A 17,672-nucleotide genomic window follows, 5' to 3' on the forward strand; every position below is an offset into this window, starting at 1 on the left:
AGCAAATTCAGTTAGGCCATAAAGGGCCATTCACCCCAAATACTCTCAAAGATAAACCCTGGGTTGTGGCCAGTTAGGTGCATTAGGGATTTACTGGCACCACAAGTGATTTTTGTGGTACCTCAAAAATCCCTGATGTTGACAACAAGCATTTTTTTTTTTCTTGCCGCAGCTCTAAACTTCGCATGAAGTCTCCTTGAAAGTACTGCAGACCAAATAAAACTCCACCTTCATATTCTAAACGTGTATTTTGCACTGATGTTGATGAGGCATTATCTCCTTCACAAAAGTCAAGTTAAAAGTTTATCCATTTTTAAGCTTCAAATAAATTTATATGGGAATAAAAACTTTGAAAGTTGAATGTTGTGAATTATGTTTTTCTACTTCAGCAGATGAAGTTACAGCACTTATGAACATGCCGTTTATCATTGAGAAGTAATTGGCACTTGCATGTCAGCCCATTTTTATTGCTGCGGGTCCTTTTTTTAAATCCTACAAGCATCCTTGGTTAGAATCAGCCGCTAGTTAACCATTAATAACTCCTGGAACATTTTTGTCATAACTAGAAAGACCATTTCGAATCCCACGCATTCACGTTCTCTTGTAAGAGGACCCGACATTTTGCAGACCCACCAAAGGTTTATCTCGGATGTAATCAATATGGTATGACATTCATTAGCTTTGCAGATTCCATTACGATCATGTTATAGCCGTGGAGAAGTATAGAGTTATCTTTTAACGCTATTATCTCTGGTCTAACGGCTGTTATTGATGACGATGGAAGGGATGTAGTACAGAAGAGCAAGAAGCGCAGCAAAGCGTAAGTACGTACTCAATCTGAGGCATTGGATTCAATAAAATTTCAGCATTTTTACTGCTGGGATGTTTTCACCCATTCAAGTATTTTCTCGATAAAAATCTAAAGTTTTTCTTGTAACACTGGCTCTCTGTTGTACATTTCTATTTTCTTCTAGCAAGGCAATATTTTTGTTGTTGTGGTTGATATTATTTCAGTGCGGGCCTTCAACTCATTTAGTCCGACTCCTGCTGTTTTTAATCAGCACTTCAACCTGTTATTGTGAAATTAAAGACTTGAGGTATTACCGAAGTGTGTTGCGTTGCTCGTATGACAAATTCATTTCCAAAGGACCCCGTTAAAAACGCTTCAGGAAAGCTGTTGAGGAAATGGACATGACAGAGATGGATTAATGACTGCATGTGTTAAAAGCCTAAAGCAGCACGAGTAATAGTTGTTTAAATAGCAGGCGTATGTATCATTATATAGACGAAATTCTTGTAAAATGAAGTAAAATAAAGTGATATGATAAAAGTGAGCGCAATGATCGCCTAGGATGCTTGTTCATGTGTGATTTCACATGAGTTCATTTCAGACTGATAAATGTTGGAGGCGGGGGCTTAGCTAAATAAATGATACATTTGCATGACAATTCAATTGCAGTGCAGTTCTTCAGAAGTATCCCACAGCACATCATGGTAAAACGGCTTTATTTCACCCTTTCTGTGAGCCCGATTGAAAGAATAGGAACAATCAAAGACTATTGGTGTTATCCGCTAGTACATTTATAAGAGCTGCAGCGATCAGGTTGAAATTTATCGGCAGCGCTGGCTTCTTGACTGTGATTGTATTTGACGTCCTGTTAACAATCCTCCATTTAAAAGGTACAAACAGCAAGATGCTCGTCATTTAGCTGGGGGCGTATCACACAACACAATAATAGCATCAGCGGCAGCGAGCCGTGAAGCCACTGGGTCGAGCTGTTGAATCAAGGGAGGCCGAAACCCAAAGATAGAAAAGCAGAAGGCGAGGGATGAAGGTGCATTTCGTTTAATTAGTGAAAGGGAATTCATTAGCGGCAGGATGTGAATTAATTAACGTACTGAGGGCACTGCCATAAGGTCCCATAAGACTTTACACTTGGTTGCAACCTACGTTATAGCCTATTAATTGGCAATCAAATGCTTCTTGAATCTCATATCAATTTTGCCTTCCTTTTCATCCAACCGCTTGCGCCGTTTATGACCAATTACGACCACGAGGCAAAAAGTTACCTCCCACTTTTCCCTTCATTAACACGGTATATGATGGAGACTCTCACTCCGAGCATCATCGTGTCTCCAGTTGTGGACGACAACAATCGGGAGCGCAGGTGTCAAATTCGTGGCCCGAGGGCCGGATTCATTCTGCCACATCATCTAATGTGGCTTGCTAAATCAAATCATATGCCTACTTCATGTTTCTTGCTAAAATTTTGTACCTTATTGTAAATAGACTTCACTTTCATACTTTACCATATTATGCTCCTGATTTGTTTGCATTTTTTTTTGTGCAGCTGGTTTAATGTCACTGTTCTTGCACTTATTTTTTTATTGCTTCCGTTTGTCATGTTTTTCTGAGTTTTCATAATTTGTTTGCCCCCCGCTCAGAAAAAACACTGACAGACCATGAATGCCCATTAGCGACAACAAAACATGTGTGTAGCCCTTAGTCAAATTCAACGTGGACTTCCGCCATGTTATTTTAGCATCAGCTGGGGTTTACCATTGATTTGTCTTGCTCACTGTGTAGAGTCATCTATGGTGCTCAACCTCACAGGGACACCGCCCAGTCATTGATTACGAGCATACCTAATCAATGCTAATATCACAGCTGCACAACTTTTTGCACAACTTTCACATGTTGCTTACCAAGCATTGGCGCTATTGACAACTATCGACTATAGATGCTGTTGATTCTCAAACGTCGAAAAGGAAATGACAGAAATTCCTCAAAATGGCCCGTGCACTTAAGATGAGTTCAATTCCACATGCAAAAATGTTTCTGAATACATGCTGAGTTGATGTGTTGTGTCATAAAAGCTATCTGACGCTTTGACATGCAGATGCATGCAATGCATAAAAATAGAAGCGGAAATTAAAGAAATAAAGTGGAAATGAATTTGAAATATATTCCAATAGTTCATTTCAAAAATGAAATTATATGTTGTCGATTTAAGCTAGAAAGACCCCAAAAATACCTTCTCAATAAAAAGAAAGAAAAAATTAACATGTTCCTCATAAAACACAGAATCTGGATGATGATTTTGTCTCCATTCCTTGCTAGGGAATAATTTTGATGGTTATGTTCCAAAAGGTGACACAAAGTCCTCTGTCCCTCAGCATTGTCCAGCACTGCAGCGTGTTTGTCAAGAGAAAATGTTTTGATGAAAAATTGATGGAAATCTTAAATATGAATGAATCTGCGCATGGAGGATATGATAGTGCGCAAACATGCTTTTCAAATATGCATTTAACCGTGTACTGTATGTATATGTCTTCCAGTCACCATACAAAAAAGTCTGCCCTTATGTGAAAGTGTAATATGATAATGAGGCTGCCGTAGAGCAAGCGACAAATCACACTCTGATAAGGTCAGTGTCAGAATAATGATCATAATGTGGTCATAATGATGGCAGAGTGAGCCAATGAGACATTTTTTCAGTGAACTAATACTGTGAAGAGTTGGTGTATGTGCTTGTGTGGTAGATGCAGATTATTTGTTTAAAAAGAGATTGTGCGCTCTGGATATATCAAACCATTGAATTTCCTCCACTTTCAGGGATAAATCATAATGATTGGTTTATTCACTATCCCTGCATTTCACTCAATTGATCTTCAAGTAGCTTGACAATAAATTTCTATTGCAGACACATTGGTGGCTCCAAGTGTTACAAACCTCAACAAAATAATTGTCAATATCCCCCCAAAAACTAACTTTAAATTCTATCAAAAATGCCCTGGTATCGGTACTTCCTCCTGTTTATTATTTTTACACAGTTTTAAATTGTTTAGAATAGCATAAGTACAATTTAAAGGCAAATCTACTACAAAGTTAAATTTGCGTCCAAATTAAAATCCCTTGATCATTTTCAAAACACATCATGCGTGGCTTTAGACTTTTATAAAAGAACTCAGGAACATGTAAGATGTCAGAGTGATACCCTTTTTTTTCCTGTTGGGAGATCCGCACAACTGCGGACTTGCTAAGCATCATTGGCGTAGTTAGTTTTAGCTAGTTAAATTCATGGCGGTGTGTTGATTTTGGTGTTTAAATATATAAGACCCAATACAGAGTAGAACAACTACAATAATGTCATGTTTGGAATCTTAGAATGCTGTTTTTGTGATTTCCTGAAAAAATATTATCCCCCTTGACAGCTTAACTGCGTACTGTGTAATGTTCCATATTTGTCTCTTTATGTTAGTCAAGGACCAGCAATAAAAGTCGTTTAATCAGCATAAAGCAATGTTGTTATTGTTCGCATGTATTCCACACATTTTGAAGGGGGAAATTAAAGAGTAACGCATGTAAACGCTAATTAGCTCTGATAGCGGTCCGCGGGGTCAGACGGGCAAATGTATGATACATCAGATATAATTATTCTGTAGAGGATAATTTTGCGTTGGTGTTTTTTATAAATTCATGTGGAGTCCTCACCCTTTCTATATTAGTAGGCAGTTCTCAACTGTGCGTTGTTTCAGCATGAGAAATGGAGGTGAGGAAAGATCAGGTTCACCGGAGTTAATCTGTGCTCTGATAAGCTTGTGTGTCCCAATTAACTTCTGTCTCTTCCAGTTTAAATCAAAGCTTAATTATAGCACAAAAGAAATCGTTGTTCCCATTCAGCCGCATATTGCTTGAGTGGACTATTTCAAGAGAAGACAAAGGAAAGTAAAAGATTGTTCGGTTGAACATGAAAAACAACAAATCGAATTCACTTCCAGAGCAGTTAAAATGTTTTTTTAACTTGTATAGTTGTCAATGATGTAGTTAATTTTACAAGGATTCTTTAAATCTACGTCTTAAGATGAGTTCCGCTGACAAAAAGTCAGAACAGTCTTATCACACCAACATATTGTTGTTATTTGTTCCTTTTAATATTTCAACATATTTCGCTTGGCCAGGCTAAAACTTGCAAATGCAACTTGACTGCGCAAACAGCGGTTCATTCCTTTGCTTTGCTGACAGATCCGTTTTATTCATCTAGCTTCATTCCTTTGCTAGTAGGCACAAACCTCCCCAACTAATTTAGAACATGACAGCAGCAGTTTTCCGGGCAGTTTCTGCGATATTCTGACGCTGTGGTGGTAATCAAGATAACAAGCAGGGAGAAGAGAGTGCGCACGGAGAGAGAGAGAGAGAGAAAGGAAGGAAAAATAAGGCGAAACTCTTGGTTACTTAACACGGCAAATCGCCCCGGAGCAAAGCGTGACATCTGCGATGATGAAGTTATCATTCTTAATTTTGTTTATGTACAAATTCATATTCCAGTGCCCATTTTTTGGAAGTGATATAATTTCCTAAACCCCAGGCAAATAATCTAGCACATTTGATGTCTTATTTAGTTTGTAGAACTTTAGATGTTGCGCAAAGTCATGTCTTGGTCATAAATCATAAATTATCATTTACCTATCATATACTGTGTTCATCTTCAGTTAACATGAGTTTAAAATTACGTGTTTTATGTGTTTTATTATATCATGTTTTATCAGATCCTTTTAATGTTACTAATGGTGTAAGGTAAGAGTGAATACTTCAATTTTATTTAATTCCTACATAGATGACCTATCAATTCAAACGAATGGGTGTAATACAGGTTGTCCTACAGGTATTACAGTAATAAATCATTTTATGTATGCTGATGGCCTTTTCGCCCATGCTGCTTTGCAACAGATGCTAAGAATGTGCTCTTACTAAGGCATAAATCTTAACATTATACATAATTCCAAAAAAAAGTCAAGTAATCACAGTTAAAAGCACTGAATATAAAGAAATGAAGCTTCGTCCTGAATTATGAGTAGAAACTAAATATCTAGGGCATTTCATCTCTTTGAGGGTTGTGGGGGGGTGATTAAGATATCTTACGACAGCACTGTAAAATCTATTCTCAGGCTAATTTGCTGGTTAGAAAATGTTCTATGTGATCTGATTATGTTAAATGCTGATTGTTCAGAGCTTGTATTACACCACTGTATACTGCTCAGTTGTGGTCCAACTATAAGAAGTCAAGTTTACCAAGGCTTAAATTTGTCTTTCATTCTTCGTTGATGTCTAAACAAGTGCTAACATTTGATGCACAACTAACACAGATGATTTTTAGCTCTATTTAATGACAAAAAGAATCGCATAGTAAAGGTCAGCCCAGTGAAAAGTTATTATGGATATAGGCTGCATTGGTGCAATACTTATTATTATAAATGTTATATTTTATTTTTATTAATACATCTTTGGATGTTTTATCTTAAGTTGTATTTTTTGGTGACTGTTATGTTTGATATGATATGTATGGAGTTGTCTGCAATAAAGAACTGATTAATTAATATAGTGCCAGCCATTTTTAGAATTTTTGTTTGTTTGTTTCTTTTAGCAGAAACGCTGAAATATGTCTAAATAAGCACTCGTGATTGAATGCCAGGACATGTAAAAATCATAAAAATATGTCTCTGGGATTGAAAGAATCAATTGCATACAGCCAGAGTTATTAAAAGCAAGTATGCATTGTGCAAAGTAATTTGTTCACTGATGATAATGAAAATAAGGTCCATGTGAAATACACACAGACAGATTTCGCCACAAAAATACAGTTGCGTGCAGCTATACCCTCTTTCAATTTATATGCTTTGGCACAAAGGTAGAAGACCTGACAGCTTCTTTGTGGTCAAATAGCATGCGGGCCATTCTGCTGACGCGTATAACGGAAATCAATTATGCGCAGACAAACTATACAGGCGGTAGCGTGGTGGTGTTTTTTATTGTGCCTTATTGTGCTAATGACTTAAGTGACATCTGAGTTAAATTGCCTGGCCTCCATTGTTTGTTTTTTTCCAGCCATATTAGAAAACCTTGAGAATGCCTTGTAGGATCCATTGTGGTCATTACTCGTTTCCAGTCTGCAACTTGAACTTCAGTGGGCTCATTTGCACCGTGATAGATTTAGAGCTGATGCAGACTAACGAGAGCGAGCACATCCAATATCTTTTGGAGTTGTGAGGCAGTGACTTTGATAGCTACCTTCAAGTGTATAAAAAAAAAATGCTTTGATTAATTGGATTATTTGTATTCGCAATTGAACAAGATCTCACCTTGAAGTGTCTTATTTTTTCGCTCCTGTTTGCATCACCTTTCCCTCTCCAGTGTGATCTGCACCTTCGCATTTCCTTGTTTTACACCTGCAGTCAACATCCTATCGGTAATGAGCACAGAACCCTAACGCCTCCGCTTCAAAGCGTTTGGATACAACTGGCGTAGTTGTCGCAGTCGTTCGGGAAGTTGGAAAAGAAATCTTGTGAGTTAAGACAAAGACAACCTTAGTAGCATTCGTCTAGCACAGCACATCTAATCTTAGCAGCATCTGCGGGAACTGTGTGAAAACAGGTTTAAAAATGGCATAGCATGCGTGAGTGGAAAGTAAGTGTTTCGAAAAAGAACTAATGAGAGGCAATGAGGAAATGTGCAGCTTCTGCATTTGGTAAGGAAGGGGAAAACAAAACCTTTAGCCTTGAATGTTGTCCTTGAGCGGTGTCACTCGGATTTACATCTCGCACAGATTGCAATTGAGCTAAATAATCTGAATACTAATGACCCTAATGAATATATCATTAGAATAAAACGTCATTAGAATTCACTCGTCGTGGGAAATATCCGCCTTTTGTGAGATGGATTCACTTACGCATCCTTTGAGATTTTCACTATTGTCTGCTCTCACGCCAGACTCAAGCAGACAAAAATAAAGAGTATATTGATGACACCAGAGGCTTTGCAGACAATGTGCACACTAAGGCTTAATCCGATACTATTATCTTCGTCCTGGAGATTAGCCGTTGTGTTCATTTGCTCTGTAGCAACTACTGAATGAGTTTGCATGAAGGGTTTATCCATGTATGGAAGATTTATTGATATACTTATTCCCTTGAACGGTTTATTCTGGCTTTGCTGCGTGCAAAGTATTTCCTAAAATCACCACTTTCAACTTTTATGACTGAGATGTGCAATATGTGTGTGTAGTCTTCTCTGTTTACTTTTGGGTGTGTTTCTTATTTAAACAGTGAGGTGTGTGTATGCGTGCGTGCGTGTGTGTCACATATACAGTCCAGGTATGAATGCCTCTTGGGGTACACGAAGACACTTCAGGGTTTTTTGTTTGTTTTTTTTCACTGGGTTTCTGCAAATATCGTCAAATGTAATGCTTTCTAATGCCGTGCCAGGAACTACCTTTTTCTTTTCAAATGTAAAGAAAATCAATTGGAACTTGCTGTAGTTACCACTTTACAAAAAGTTGAATGCCTTTATTTTAAGGTTAAGTTCAAAATGGATGCATATTGTCAGTATTACAGCATTTTTCTGAAGGGCTGAGTTGCTCAATAATATACAGCTAGCGCTGCCACTACTTATTTAGTTTAGTTTATATCCCACATGGATGGCACAACATGGATTATCCCCCCCCCCCATCCAAACATGCTTTGGATATTTTTGAGTGGGTACATCTTTGAAATAACGTTGAAAACCACTGATATATTGGACCCAATGTCGCATGACAAACCATTTTCTTTCTCAGCGTAAACAAAAACACTGCATAAGGTCCAGTGCTATGCCTCATCTTAAGTGTGCAGCAGTTTGCTCTAAAACATTTTACACACAGCTCGAAGCTCAGTAACAGGCCAAAAGAGGGCACTCTCATGTCTTGATGTGTGGGAATGGGTTTCCTTTGTGCAAGTTAATGAGGATGTGAGGAATTAATTGTTGGACATAAAAGCAGGCAGATGGGCAGACACACTCATGAGATCAAACATATAAAGGTGACCGATATCCTGACAAGAAAGACCGCACGTCATTATTAACAGATGGGAACTTTGCAGAGGGCAGACACTATGTGTGTGTGTCGGTGTAGTCTCTCATACATGCAGGGCTTCAGTGCTTTAGTTGAGCATAGGGAGGATGTGTGTAGACTGTCAAAGGCCATATGATGCTGCCTCTGCAGTTTAAACAAAGACATGGAGGACAAGGACACGCGCGCTCACGGACCTTTATATCACAGCTGTGTACGCCACAATAAGTGAAGGCATTACATGGAAATGTGTGACTGTGTATAGTTTGAATTAAATAATTTTTTAAAGTCCCTTTTGGGTGGGATCATGACAACAGATTTTTTTTATTATTTAATTTTTAATTTGTTTTCATTTTTATTTTTATTTTTTAACATTTTTTTTCTTTTATTTAATGTAGTTTTATCAATTTCCTGTCATTATTATTATATTAATTTTTCATTTTTATTTTTTTTATTTTTTAATCATTTTTGTTCATTATTTAATGTAGTTTTCTCCATTTACTATGTCATTATTATCATTAATACGTTTTTTTTTAACAAATAAAACACCAGTAACAATTTGTGTGCAGTCAAAAATTTGGCAAATTTCACAAATGAAAGTCAACAAGCGGTTCAGAAAATGGATGGATGGATGGATGGATTTTATGCTTGCATTCATTTTTAATCATCAGGCACCGCTAAGTAAAGGTTTTTGCTAAAGACGCAACTCTGACAACCCGCGAGTCCAACGTCCCATCGTTTGATTTTTGCACGATACGCATTAATGAAGGCTTGCGGTGGTGGTCTTGCTGCTGTTAGTGTATAATCCCCTGGTAGCCCTCGGTTTCAGCATAAATCTAATAACTGTCAGGGACTTAGTTTGCAGTATACGCCAGCCTGACCTACATCAGCTGCTCACATAATGCTTAAGTCACACTTGGCGCATTCTCCTGCAAAATGTCTGCTTTCCAGGCCACGTGGGCTTATATGTCTCTGGCACACACATGCACATACAGAGCAATACTCAACAGTTTAAAAAGGATGCTGCTGTCACATTAAGGCAAGGATCGGTTTCTCCGTAAGATTTTGACACCGGGGTGCCTCACTGCAGGTGGTTAACAGGAGAACCGTAATCTGCACGTACGCTGCATCATCACAAACATTCACGTAGGCAGGGACACAAACACAGACTCAAGAGTCAGTTTTATGGATTGAAATGGGTACCATTTAACAGTGAAGGCTCCTTTTATAAAAAAAAAAAATGATTTACTTATTTGTTTTAGCTAGTTCAGATTTTAAAGCACTAAGCTAAGACTAAACTAAGATCTTTAAAATGGCAAAAAGTGAAGTCAGTAAAGAGGTTTAAACCCACTGAAGGCCGAATGTTGGCAAGTGTTGACTGCTTTTAGCGGCTTTTGTTTTTGTCATGTTTTGATCAAGGACACTATTCTTCTGAAGACGTTCTAACAACATTCTGATATTGTCTTATTTTTCCACACATAGTTTCTCTGTGTGCTATTTTCAGCGACAAGGTGGCAGTAATTAGTGGTGAGACAGCCAGACGTGTACCTGTGGACCGTGATAATGGGCCACCTCTATTTTGGTTCTGCACTCTTTGGCTCAAAACATTTTCATCTCATCCACTCATATTTTGCTGCAGTCAAAGATCTGGTCCTTTTAAATTGCCTTATTGCATCTCTGATTTCTTTGGCGGCGTGCCATGCATGTTCGATTGGACTGATGTGCCATATAATCAGAATTAGTTCAGTCTTATTAAACAGATCTGGCCTCATCTATTTCAATTTGCATTGTCAATTCCTCACACAAGTCGTTCTTTATAATTACATTTTGTGGCTGTCTTTTTTTTTATGTTACATGGAAGTGATGGATCACCCACTTTTTCCTGTTCAAACCGTATTATCCGTCTAGTCAATAAATTTAGGACAATTGTTTACATCCATATTTATACTGGGGTGAGATCTGTTTGGGAAGGGATTTTTGCAAATTTGATCCGCAAGCAAATGATTTTTGGGTCATTTACCGAACAAAATCTTCAAAGTACCCATAAGGATACTTTAAGACATTTTGTTTGGGAAATGAGATTTTAAAAGGCTTTTTCCATATATCAGCAAATCAAATGATTTGATTTAATGCGGTGAACAAGACACTTTTCTTTCTATGTTAACATAGATTAATTTGACGCATGAACCTACACAGTGCTGAATTCAGTTGCTTTTTTTTTTCATACCAAAAATGCTTTGTGAGGGTGAGCGGGATTCTTGGCTGCAAAAAATATTTCACATGAAGTACATCATTGAAAAACAGTTGTGAACCACTGTGCTAGGAGAGAGTTTGTTGGACAGGCCCGGTTTTGACCTCATAAATATTCTAATAAATGTACAAATGTTTTGCTTGGAAACTTTTATAGCTAATTCATTCTTACCCGTCTCTATCAACTATTTCTTACACATACACAAACTTATTCACTTATGCAGAAGAGTTTGGCAAATTATATAACGATGTACTTAATCATCATTTTAAAAATAGTTATTTATAGTTGACCTGGTATGATCATAAAACTTGGAAGCGCCCTCAATTTTGCCTCAATCACATTAAGAACCCAATCTCTTCAGTTTTGCAGAATGAGTATAATTCTTATTGATCAATTAAACAACATCAGAATGCAAATCCCAACCATAGACAATACAGTACTTCATAATTATCTTACCAGCATATTTCATTTTTTCTGTGTGCCTGTTTGTTTGCTTCAATGAGCACACTTTAGACCACAAAATGATTTCTGCACCAAAAATAAACATTTTTAAAAAGCTTTGTGTGTATTTCTGTGATGGCTCTCACGATTGCAATGCAAGACCCAATCAATCCCTTCAGCGTTGAAGTTGCAACACAATTTGCTCACACAATTAGAAAAAGAAACTGCCATAAAGTTGGCAGCATTGGGATGGTGTTAATTATGCGACATCGCAGGGCATCTTGTCTGAAAACAACACCTCAAAAGTAACTCCGGTGGGATGCCCGTGCTGTTTTTGTGTAGTTTTATTTATTGGTCAGCTTTAAAATCCAATATGTCTAAGAAGGCACTTACATCCAAATCAATCCATATGATCTCCAAACTCAATAAGGTAATGAATTTGTCTAACCAATAATCTGTCAGCAAACAAAATAAAGGTCAGAATGCTTGAAGGTTCAATATTCCGTGTGGAATTGTCCCGCAGTTGAGAAGCTGCATTAAAAATATGCAGAGAAGTCACAAGTGGGATTTTTTTTTTTTTTAGGCCCTGGCAGGTCTTTTTCTTCTTTCGTTTTTCGCTTCCATATGCCCAAACCAATACGACACTGCATAGATGGCCATCCATAATGCAGTATCTATGCATGTATCTAAAGTAGATGAGGGATGGTCAATCAATAGAACAATTGGCCCCGCCCTATGTGGTTTCTGCTATGTATTCCATTGCAGAAAAACAAAAACAAAAAACTTGATTGTGTGCTGTGCAGGGATGCAACATATCTCGTTCGAATCTCGCAAGATCTCGTCATACAAGATCTCGTCTCATGCCTAGAGAGTAACATATTGTTTGTTGAGATACTTAGCAAGCATTTTTAGTACTGTACTGAATGTCAACAAAAGGCCAACTCTGAGTGGTCATTACTTATTCGCAATGCAAGATGGCGGTAGTCTTTTGGAACATCAGGTTACACTGTCAAACAGAGCAACTCTCCTGCTGAGGTTGCTTTAAAGATACCTGAACTTATCCATTGTGTACCTTTTAATTCATTAGACAGAGAGGGGAAAGCGCGTCATGAATAATAAATCAGACTGGATCATTACACTTAATAGGCATCTTATTGCATCGGCGCTGACAATAGAGCGCTCATTTGCTTTTTTCATCAAAGGATTTCGAGGCTGATTGGAGGCAGACTTTATCCATGTGTGCATTTTCAATATACCAGATGACATAATAGCCATGATGTAACTTTAACCTTTTACATCACATTTTTAACACTATTTACTAGGACACTAATTTACATTTATTTGATGATCTTCAATTAAAAGAAACACGGGCAACAAACACCCTGTTTACGTGAACGAATAGCCGCTACTCACCATTTCAGATTGATCATCTCACACAAATAAATAAATAGACTATGTTAGCAAATTGTATGCATTTAATTTTTTTTTTGTTTCATATACTTGGACAGTATTTTGTATAAACTCTATTTCAGTGATTCTGTTTTTTCCAACTTTATAGATAATTTACTGACATCAAACCATTTTTTCTGTGCAAAGTAGACACAACATGTAATATGAATCTGTAGCAATACATTCAATTCAGTTTAAGAACCAATTAAGGGATATTGGGTTTTAAACACAAGAATAGCTGAGGCAGCGGTTTGTGATAGGAACAAATAGTCCACGTCAGTGGCTGGCATCAGTTAAGGAAGCGTGACTGCAACTGTTCTAGCGTCAGCATCAACTCTAAGGGATTAAGAGAGATAATTGGGTCAGACAGTTCAAGTTCATACATTATCTATATTGTTGATGTTTTTTTTAACTTTCGCTTGAGGATGAACAATCACAATATGGGGGCGATGGCACTTAGGCTCTGCTTTCAGACACCAGCTCACTGATACCCCCTGCTGTTATCTCAGCTTCCAATTCTGAATCCTATTTCACCACGTACGTATTATCACACCGTATTTTAAACTTTTTTTCCCCCCAATTTTGTTTATGAGTGAACATTTTGGCTGAATATTTGCATTCTATTATGTCAGTCAATGCAGCTGGGATATTTTGGGGTTGTAATTTGGTATAATAATGGAACAAGTACACTCACAAAAAAGTTAATGATATTCAGCTACACGTTTAAACTGTAGCATCCACATTTATATTTAAGTTGGTCTTTACGAGACATTTGAAGGCAAACGTTCAACTTTTCACCATTTTAGTTCAAATTGCACACCTTGCTTTTTTGAGCAATCAAACAAAACAAAACATAAAATCCCAGCAGGTGTTTGATCCATGGATGGGCCAATGTCATTGTAATAGTTCAAACCGAATGTTGTCAAAAATAGACTGAAAGAGTCAGAGGCTTCGAAAAGCCTTGGAAAAGGATCGGTGGACTCATCAAACACCTGTTGAGAATTTTGTCACTCTGTGAGTGAATCTCTCTCGATCGTTTGTTTGACATTTGAAGCACAACGTAATTTTGGTTGAATTCCAAACGGTACGTAACCTAAATTTACCACAGTAAATTTTGAGTGTCTCTGCATTGCGCACTCTCGGCCCTGCTATTGTACAAAACTTCCGGTAATATTCCCTCATGGATTTCACACCATCATTTCAATATCACGCACGTGTTTGATCTGTACAGGGATTTAGAGAATGAATCCATCTGCTGGACTGAAGATTGCATTTTGCTGCTCATTTAATTACCCAATCCGTATGATCTATATGGACTGGTGGCTTCACTGCTGTGCAGGAAGTGGGCCATGATGAAAAGACAACATGGGGCTGATGTGATACTATGTGATTCAATCATGTGGTGTACTTTCCTCCTGCTAGTGTACGTCTGTGCTTTCCTGCACTTTGTACTGTATTCCCAATGGCAGTAATGCAATAGTCTTTTATTATATCTTGATGACAGAGATGGATAATTCTCTCCTGACATGCCTTATTGACTATCACAGCTTTTCCCATCAACACATCCATCAAACAACTGGTCCGGCACTGTCTGATATCATCTCATCATATTAGACAGCAGTGACAAGGAACTAGGGTGAAACAATCACTGTTTTCTCTAAGAACCCATTCATCTCATCTTAAATATAATGATGTGGAGAACAAGTTTGTTGGGTGTGTACACTATAGAAATTATGAAGTAATTACTACAATCAAATGAAAAGGTAAATGGTAAAGGTAATTACCATTCTCAACCCACTCTGGGATGCTAATAGAAAGTCAACCCCTCTAATCCAGAACTGTGAGATTTTATCACCTGTGTACAGGCAAACAATTGGCTTTTAATTAGTCCAGGCAACCTATTGCAAATTAAGATAATATGGCGAATACGGGAAAACAAATTTCTGTTTCTTTTCTGATGGACACTTCAAGTAGTTAACGTGAAAAAAGAAGAACAGTATTACATTATTATTCATGTAGTTACACCTAAATCACCTGATTTCTAAGACTACAGTATTCCCCTAAATCCACATTATAGAACCACCTAATGGAGGATCTCTGTTATTAAACATAGTGAAATGCATTATGGGTGGTTTCAAATTAATATTCGCGTCTGAATGACAGTGTGTTTCAAATGGAAGCAAGTGCAGTCATTGTTTTGAGAGAAAAACAAAAAGTCTTAAGGCTTGACTGTGCAACAAATCTTAGCTGTTACTAGTCATGAGTTCTAAATTAGCATAGGACAAAGATTTCCAAGATTTTTTTTTGAAATTTTAAACAAAACCAGCAAACTAATGACATGTTTTGATTTTTTTTTTTTAAATCATAAATGCTTTGCACTGGTTAAGGGGTACTTGGCTGAAAACATATTCTCTGAAAAAAGGTTGAGAACCTCTGTGCCGGAACATATACCTTCGAGAATGTCAGTGTTTCACCAGAGGACCAATTTTGACCCCCAAAGCCGATTCCCAGCTGACTGTGGTACTTGAGCGCAGTGTGTGCGTGTGTGTTAATGGAGGGCAGCTGAACTGCTCACAGCTACAAGGATAAAGAGAGCAAAAGAGTGGGGCGCACTCAAGTGCTATGTGGAGGGGAGTAGTCAATATAGCAGTGTGTGGATTCATGCTAATGAGAGGAAATTGACTTTGACTCTCCTTCTGTGACATCTAAATTGGATTGACGCGAAATGTTTAAGTCGAATCTTTTTCTTTTTTGTCGTTTGCCGCGACATTGTTCAAACGCCCTTGGTGAAAGGCACAAAATCTCGGTCTAAGTCATTAAGGAAACTGAGGCATTCCGCAGGCGATTATTCACAAATGATTGGAGATGGAACATTGGAGCCCTATAATTATGTAAAAACAGAGCAGGGAGTAAAATGTTTGATGGAAATGATACTTCGTCTCATAAACATCCTCAAAGATTAAGCAAACCTGATGGTCTATATAAACATAATTAGGGACATTTAAACTCATATAATTCTAAATTCTTTTGGTCTTCTTTTGGTTCTTTTGGTATCTTTATTAAAAAAAAAAATGCTGCTACACGAATCTACATGTGAAGGTTTCATTGTGTGTGTTAGTCTTATTGTTTCACCAAATTCTGTCCAATCAGAACTTCTGTCTCTTAACATCAATGGCGTCAGCATCTTTGGTGGTAAACATGCCTTGGACTTACCATAGTTATGCGCCATTCTTTACTTGAGCACAGGCTGCTACCACATGGACAATGGTTACAACCAGCACAGTTTTAATGGGCATCCATTTTGATTCTCTAACACAAGTTCCGCATATGACGTCAAAGCATTGTTTGTTGATGAGTGGATCGGAATTTAGCAAGTCTACAATATGGTCATTGAATAACTAACCTATTTGCTGTTTTTGTATATCTCTCCTTGCTTAAGAGATCAGCTGAGATTATTTTTTTAAATGTCCTTGTAGAATGTGTCCTTTAGTCAACCATCCTTATACAACATGACTGCGTAGTAGACATCCACGTCACTTGTGAGTGGATTAGCAGCCCTGGAGCAAGACTGATGGTACCTGCTCAAGCCTCAGTTCACGTCACTGAGCACTTTCAGACCGTTGGTACACTGGCTCATGCACCCCCAAGGGATGTCAACCCTCTCAGACCCGTTACCCACTCAAAGAAGAGGGTTATTTGGCCCTTTGGGGTTTGGTACCTCAATGTGGATGTGGATGGATGGATGGATGGATGGATGGATGGATGGATGGATGGATGGATGGGGAAAGGTGGCTAGAAATGAAGGGTGATAAGGATCGAAATCAATAGGAAGAAGATGAAGACTCAGAAAAATGAAGGGAGGATTCGATAGTAGATGAATGAGGAGTGGCGGGTCAAAGAAAAATGGAAAAACAAAAACCATGGATATGGATGACATCAGAAAGGGCAGACTTACGGGAAGAATCCAATTTGTGCATGATCATAAAGTCTGCATGTAACAAGATTATTTGACCATGAGGTGAATTAAATAGTCCGCTGACCAGAGGAATTTAGAAAACGCTGTATACCATTTTAATTCAACAAGTGAAATCCAATTATGAATTTGTGCATGAACTTGTGTAGATCAGCACTTTCTATTTGGGTCATCAGCATTATGCATCAGGCCTATCCATCTCCAAATTTAGCTCAAATCTTTTTCCTATGAATCATTAAATTTTCATTCACCTGTTGGTGATGGGGCCTCCCCGCCCCCAGAAATGCAAATGCGGCCTATGTTAATGTCTTCTCTAAGTTTGTGAAGGCAAGCCCCAAGTGCCAGAAAGTTGAAATCCCATTAAATTGTTCATGCCAAGAATGCAGCGAGTGCATATTTGCCTCTCTTATGCCCCCATCATAAACTGTTCCTGAACTCTGCGTCTAAGTCTTCCGTCCTCAGATGTTGTCCCACACTGTGGCTTCTTTTCTCGTATTCTGTTTAAGCCTGCACTCTCATTCATTTGGGGCCCCTATTCATTCTCAGGAAAAGATCTTACATTCAATGTATAAAATATAACATTTTGGGCGTAACATATCACTCACTAATTTCTCAGGGTAATTGTGCCAGTGTATTGTCTATTTTTTTCATTCTATATGCTGCTATTTCAAAAAAT

General features: G+C 37.9%; 1 long non-coding RNA gene across 1 annotated transcript in view; it reads left to right on the plus strand.

The window, feature by feature from the left end:
- LOC148410747 (uncharacterized) overlaps positions 1-17,672 on the plus strand; it is a 77,409-nt gene that overhangs the window by 51,027 nt on the left and 8,710 nt on the right. The gene's annotated exons all lie outside the window — the stretch shown is intronic.

This window comes from Hippichthys cyanospilos, chromosome 16, assembly GCF_059441005.1.
Source record: "Hippichthys cyanospilos isolate Australia breed blue-spotted pipefish chromosome 16, RoL_Hcya_1.0, whole genome shotgun sequence".
NCBI lineage: Eukaryota > Metazoa > Chordata > Actinopteri > Syngnathiformes > Syngnathidae > Hippichthys > Hippichthys cyanospilos.